Here is a 6,486-nt window from a genome sequence, read left to right as displayed (position 1 = left end):
GTATAGTCCTACTGAACTGTGTCAGACTGATTATGTCAGTCCTTTCATGAGTAGTGCTCTCAGAGAGTCGCAGTGCAGCGCGCTAATAATGATGAAGCTGCTGTCGGATGCTCCGCTGGACGTCCAAACCAAACAGGGAATGCCTTGCTGAAGATGGGACTCATGCGGCCCTTGTACTTGATGCCATTTGGTGCTTTCAAAGCCATTACCCGGGCGGTCATTTCCACACGACCATGGGGGGCTGGTGGTGTTTCTGGGGGGCGGGGAAGGAAAAGGGGACTGGGGGAAGGACATGGCTCCGCAAGGCGAGGCAGGGTGAGCAGGGGCAGAGGGAGCCCAGGGGCTTTCATTGCCCGGTGAGCCCTCACGTTCTGATCGGAGCCAAGCTTTGCCACTCAGCCGGCAGGGGTGGGTGTCAGGGCGAGGCCAGGGTAATGAATCAGGACAAGCCAATATGAAATGCTTAGAGCTCTGTTGCCGGTGTCAGCTGAAGGAGCCCCGGGGAAGATGGATGAAAATGAAGTCATTTTCACCTTCCTGCAGTCTCACACGGAGCGCTGTGCTGCAGCTGAAATCGAACATGCCTCTGTCTTTTTGCCTAAAAGGGGAGGAAGGAAATCTTGCGCTTTAACAAGAACATCCACAGAAGGTTGGTGCTCCTCTCCTGAGGATGCGAACCTCTTCAGAGCACCCGTTCTTGATGATGATTGATGATCCTAATAATTGTAACTAGCGTCTGCTGAGTGATCGTTTTGTGCCAGGCATTGTGTTAAGGATTTCCTATTTGCTGGCTCATTTAATTCATAAAATAACCACATCAGGTAAGAAACCGGGATGCAGGGACTGTAACTTGATCACCAGATCTCCCATATCTGACTCCAAAATCTATTTGCCGAGCTGTCCTCCCTCTTCATTCAGTCAATCACTATGATTAGGGCCTGTCCATCCTCCAGCCTTAGCCTGTGACCCTCAGACATATTTTGAGCCTCATAGATAGTCTTGGCCTTCTTGGGGCCTAGAGCTCAGTGGTTAATTTCAGTTCAGGGTGATCTGTTCTTTGACTGGGCAAAGGTAGAGGGCTCCGATAACCCTTAGTTCACTCTCTCACAAAGATTTATCTGAGTGCCTGCATGTGGCAAACACTGCCCCAATCATTCATTCATATCTACTCAAGAGAAATGAAAACATACACCCTCAAAAAGACTTACATGCAAATATTCACAGCAGTGTTATTCATCGTAGCCAAACGCCTGGAAACAACCCAAATGTCCATCAATCCATATGTGAATGAATTCCCAAAATGTGGCGTATTCATACCATAGGATGCCATGTGACTATAAAAAATAATAAAGTACTGATACATGCTGCAACATGCATGAACCTGAAACACATTTTGCTAAGTGAAAGAAGCCGGACAGAAAAACTCATATATTGTATGATGCCATTTACATGAAATGTTCAGAGCAGGCAAATTTCCCTAGGAGAGGGAAAGTACATTAGTGGTCTCCTAGGGCTGCAAGTGGGAGGACGGGTGGGGAAGGGTGGGAGTCACTGCTAATGCACGCAGCCATTTCTCTTTGGAGGTGTGGAAATGTTCTAACATTAGCTTGTGGTAACGGCTGCCCGATTCTGTAAGGAAACTAATAATCAGTGAACCATACTTTTAGATAGACTAATTTGACGGTATGTAAATTATACCTCATATCGCTTTATTTATTTATTTTTTTTAATATGGAATGCTTCACGAATTTGTGTGTCATCCTTGCGCAGGGGCCATGCTAATCTTCTCTGTATCGTTCCAACTTTAGTATATGTGCTGCTGAAGTACATCCATATCGCTTTAAAAAATAAAAGAAAAACACCTGAAACCTCTGAACAAGGTGAGCTGGAGGGTCCTTACCGTCCTCATTTACTGAGGCTGCTCAGGAGGTCAGCCCCTCTCCTCTGAGTTGGTCTGTTTCTGCTTCTCATCTGATCTGAGCCAGCATTTTTGCTGAGCTTCAATCTCTGGGGGCAAAGTTCAACTTCTTATTCACCATTAAAGGCACAGAATCCAGGTCAGCAGAAATGCAGGTCCCCCCCTCCACCCCCCCCCCCCCCCCCCCATAAACACACACTAGGGGGTAAGGGGCGGGGGGCCGGCCCCCAAAATAAGAAAGAAGGTTGGGGGGGGAAAAAAAACCCCCTCCCCCTTGGGTTTGGGCCATGGGGGGGGGCGGGGGTCGGGAAAGGGTTTCTTGTTCAAAACCGGGGAGGCCCAGGGGGGGAAAACAAAGGAGTGAGTTCAGCTAAAAGTAGGAGCTTTTGTAAAGGCACTCAAATAGATCCTTGTGAGGGGAGTGAACTAATATATTTTTGGGGCAGTGGAAGTTACTCAGTGCCGGAAGGTTTCCCAGGGAAGAGACGGTCAGGTCTAGGGCTGCTGAGAGTGGGAAAAGGCAGAGCAGAGGCCAGGGGGATGGGGTGGTCAGAAGGCTAAAGAGGGAAGATATTCTCAAAGCTGAGTTCATCTACATTGGCTGAGGAAGTCTTTCTAGAGTCAGACTGTTTTTTTCCCAGGAGGAATTATTCTCCTTCCACCTCCCACACCCTGAACACTTTAAATCACACTGTTACTTACAGAAAGCTGCACAAACTATTAGTGTGGAGTAGGGTACACCTGCATGGATTCTACAGTTCATGCAGCTGTAGCCTGCTCAGGCTGCTACAGAACACCACAGAGAGGGCGGCTTCAACAGCAGGTACTGATTTCGCCCAGTTCTGGGGGCTGCAAGTCTGAGAGCACAGTGCCAGCGGTCAGGTTTTAGTCGGGGCCTTCCTCTTCCTGGCTTGCTGATGGCTGCCTTTTCCCTGTGGCAGAAGATAGACAGAGAGATAGCTCCCAGCTCCCTCTTAAAAAAGTTATTAAATTTATTGGGGTGCATTGGTTAATAAGATTATATAAATTTCAAGTATAGTGCACCTTCTGTATATTGCATTGTGTGTTCACCCCCCAAAGTCAAGTTTCCTCCCATTACCATATATTTGACTCCCTTTACCCTCTTTGATCTTCCCCATTCCTCCTTCCCCTATGGTAACCAACATACTGTAGTCTGTGTCCATGAGTTTTTTGTTTATTTGTTTGTTTGTCTTGCTTTCTGTTTTATAGCCTACATATGAGTGAAGTCATATGGCTTTTGACTTTTTCCATCTGACTTATTTTGCTTTGAATGATATTCTCAAGGTCCACCCATGTTAATGCAAATAGCAGTATTTCTTTTCTTATGGCTGAGTAGCATTCCATTGTATATGTGTACCACATCTTCTTTAATCTATCAATCAATCATCCATTGAAGGACACTTAGGTTATTTCCATGTCTTGGCCACTGTGAATAATGCTGTAATAAACATATCTCTATGAATAAATCTTTTCAAATATTTCTGGGTAGCTACCCAGAAGAGGGATTGCTAGCTCATATGGTAGCTCTAGTCTTAACTTTGTGAGGAAACTTCATACTGTTTTCCATAGTGGTTGTACCAGTTTACATTCTCACCAGCAGTGAATGAGGGTTCCTTTTCCGCCACAACCTCTCCAATACTTGTTACTGATAGTAGCCATTCTAACAGGTGTGAGCTATGGTTTTGTTTTGCATTTCCCTTAGAGCTAGTAAATTGAGCATCTTTTCATATACCTATGGCTATTTGTATGTCCTCTTAGGAGAAGTGTCTGTTCATGTCCCCTACCCATTTTTAAATTGGATTGCTTATATATTTTGTTGTTGAGCTGTATGAGTTCTTCATTTATTTTGGATATTAGCCTCTCATTGGAAGTGTTGTTTGCAAATATTTTCTCCCATTTGGTTGGTTGCCTTTTTGTTTTGTTGATGGTTTCTTTTGCTGTGCAGAAGCTTTTTAGTTTGATGTAGTCCCATTCATTTATTTTTGCTTTTAATTCCCTTGCCTTTGGGTCAAATTCATAAAATCCTCTGTGAGACGAAGATCCATAAGTTTAGTATCTATATTTTCTTCTATGTATTTTTTCAGGTCTTGTATTTAGGTCTTTGATCCATTTTGAGTTCATTTTTGTTTATGGTGACAAAGAGGAGTCTTGTCTCATTCCTTTGCATGAAGCTTTCCAATTTTCCCAGCCTTTCATTGAAGAGCCAGCCACCACTTCTTAGAAGGGCACTCAGCCCATTATTAGGGCCTCCACCCTCATGGCCTCTTCTAAATCTAATCAGCTCCTAAAGTCCCCAGCCCCAAATACCATTTGGCATTAATACTTCAACATATGAATTTGTGGGGGGACACAATTTAGTCCATGGCACACAGGTGTAACCAGCCCCCAGATCAAGAAACTGAACAGTTCCAGCACCCTGAAGGCCCCCCAGGCTCCCTCCCTTCTAGTCCCTTCCACCCTCTAGCCTTATCCCCTGATAGTCAACACTGACTGGACTCCTGACAACAGGTGCATCCATTACTTAGGTTGCCTATCTGTAAACCTTGTACAAATAGAATCAACTCAACATTATGTTTGTGCGTTTCACCCCGGTTGTTGTATGCGGTTGTCATCCCTTCATTCTCCCTGCAGTGTGGAGCAGTCCATTGTGTGAACACACCACAGGTCACTTAACCATCCAGGTGTTGGTGGGTGGCTGGGCAGCTCCCAGTCTGGAGCTATTAAGAACAGTGCTGCATGAACACCTGGTGCCCCTGTTTGGGTGAACAGAGGCTTGCATTTCTGGTGGGGGTAGACTTGCTGGGTTGTGAGGTATGTGTACGTTCACCTTGAGGAGATGATGCCCAATAATGCCCCAAGGGGGTCTGGCAAGTCTGCACTCGCATCACCAGTGTGTGTGAGATAGAGAGGTCCACTCCACCTGTCCTCAGGTTAAGGGCTCAATTATGACCCCGACTCCCAGATTCCTATGTTAAGACCATAACCCCTAATTCCTCAGAATGTGACTGTATTGGGAGGTAAGGTCTTCAAAAAGGTAGGGACGTTCAAATGAGGCCATTGGGGTGGGCCCTGTTCCAATCTGGCTGGTGTCCTTGTAAGAAGAGGTGATCAGGACTTGCACAGACACCGGGCATGCATGTGCCCAGAAGAGAGACTACAGGAAGACAGTGAGAAGGTGGCCATCTGTGTGGCAATGAGAAAGGGCTCAGGAGAAACCAAACCCTGCCGGCACCTTGGTCTTGGACTTCCAGCTTCCAGAACTGAGAGAAAACTTATTTCTGTTGTTTAATCCTCTCAGGCTGTGGTATTTTGTTCCAGCAGCCTGAGGAAACCGATACAATTACTGTCTTGTGCTCAGTGCACGCATCATCTCACTTAATCCCCACATCAGCCTTGTCGAGGGGGAGCAAGTATAACCTCCATGTCACAGACAAGGAATGAGGCTTAGAGATTGATGACTTCCCCAGGTTGTAACACAGGTGTCTGCCTGGGCCAGGACCAGAACTCAGGCCTACCACCCAGCCCTGATGTTAACTGTACACCTGCCTCCCAGTCTATTAATCCAGAATTGACTGTACTTTTGTTTCAATCATAACGTTAGGTCATTCACACTTCATTCCTCATCCCGAGGTTATTAGAATAATGACTGCATTTGGTTTGCAGTTTGGGGTTCAAGAGGGAGAATGGGCTTGGGAAGGAGAAGGTCTGGGTTTGAATTCTTGGTTCTTGGCCTCTTGCTGAGTACATGTGGGCCAGTCCTTCAGATCTGCGTGCCTCAGTGTCCTCCATAAGGCCTCTTCACGGGCTGACTGTGCACCTCCATGTGATAATGTATGGGAATATGCCTTGTAAACTGTAAAGTGCTTGCAAAATAGTAACTGCTCCAGAGATCATGTGAGTTTTGCTATGCTTTAGCTGGAGATTGAATTGTTTCTCCATCTAGTCACAGGTAGAAGCCCTGAACCCGGAATGAGATGGCATCTGGAGGTGGAGCCTTTGGAAAGTAAGTAGGGTTAGATGAGGTCATGAGGGGGAGCCCTGATCTGGTGGGATTAGTGTCCTGATAAGAGGAGACACGGGGAACTTTCTCCTATCACACAAGGACACAGCGAGGAGAGAGCTGTCTGCATGCCAAGAAGAGGGCTCTCACCAGGAACCTAGTCATCTAGCACCTTGATCGTGGGCTTCCCAGCCTCCAGAACTGGGAGGGTGTAAATTCCTGTTGTGGCACTTTGTTGGCAGACTGAGCAGATGAAGACAGCGGCGGAGCAACATGCTACTCCCTGTCGGTTTGCAGAACTTCATAGACACACACCACACACCCTAAAAAAAAATGGAGATTTCTAGAAGATCAACTCTTTGGCAAGCATTCACTCACGGACTTGGCTGGGTGCAGGCTCCTTCAGTGGAAAATGGGTTGTATCAGTGTATGTGTGTGCCTTGGGGCTGCTGCTTGAGAGGAGCCTAGTGTTTCTTTTTTTTAAATATATTTTTATTGATTTCAGAGAGGAAGGGAAAGGGAGAGAGAGAGAAAGAGAGAGAGAGAG

The 6,486-nt window shown here is 46.3% G+C and overlaps 1 non-coding gene across 1 annotated transcript; it reads right to left on the bottom strand.

Moving 5' to 3' along the window:
- Window positions 1-1,725: 1,725 nt before the first annotated feature.
- On the bottom strand, window positions 1,726-1,828 carry LOC111828289. The gene has a single exon (XR_002832106.1). It is a non-coding gene; the product is annotated as a U6 spliceosomal RNA (small nuclear RNA).
- Window positions 1,829-6,486: the final 4,658 nt, after the last annotated feature.

The sequence above is a fragment of the Myotis lucifugus genome, unplaced genomic scaffold (assembly GCF_000147115.1).
Source record: "Myotis lucifugus unplaced genomic scaffold, Myoluc2.0 scaffold_322, whole genome shotgun sequence".
Lineage (NCBI taxonomy): Eukaryota > Metazoa > Chordata > Mammalia > Chiroptera > Vespertilionidae > Myotis > Myotis lucifugus.
Note: the sequence above shows the minus strand (reverse complement) of the source record. Positions and strands in the feature narration are given on the sequence as shown.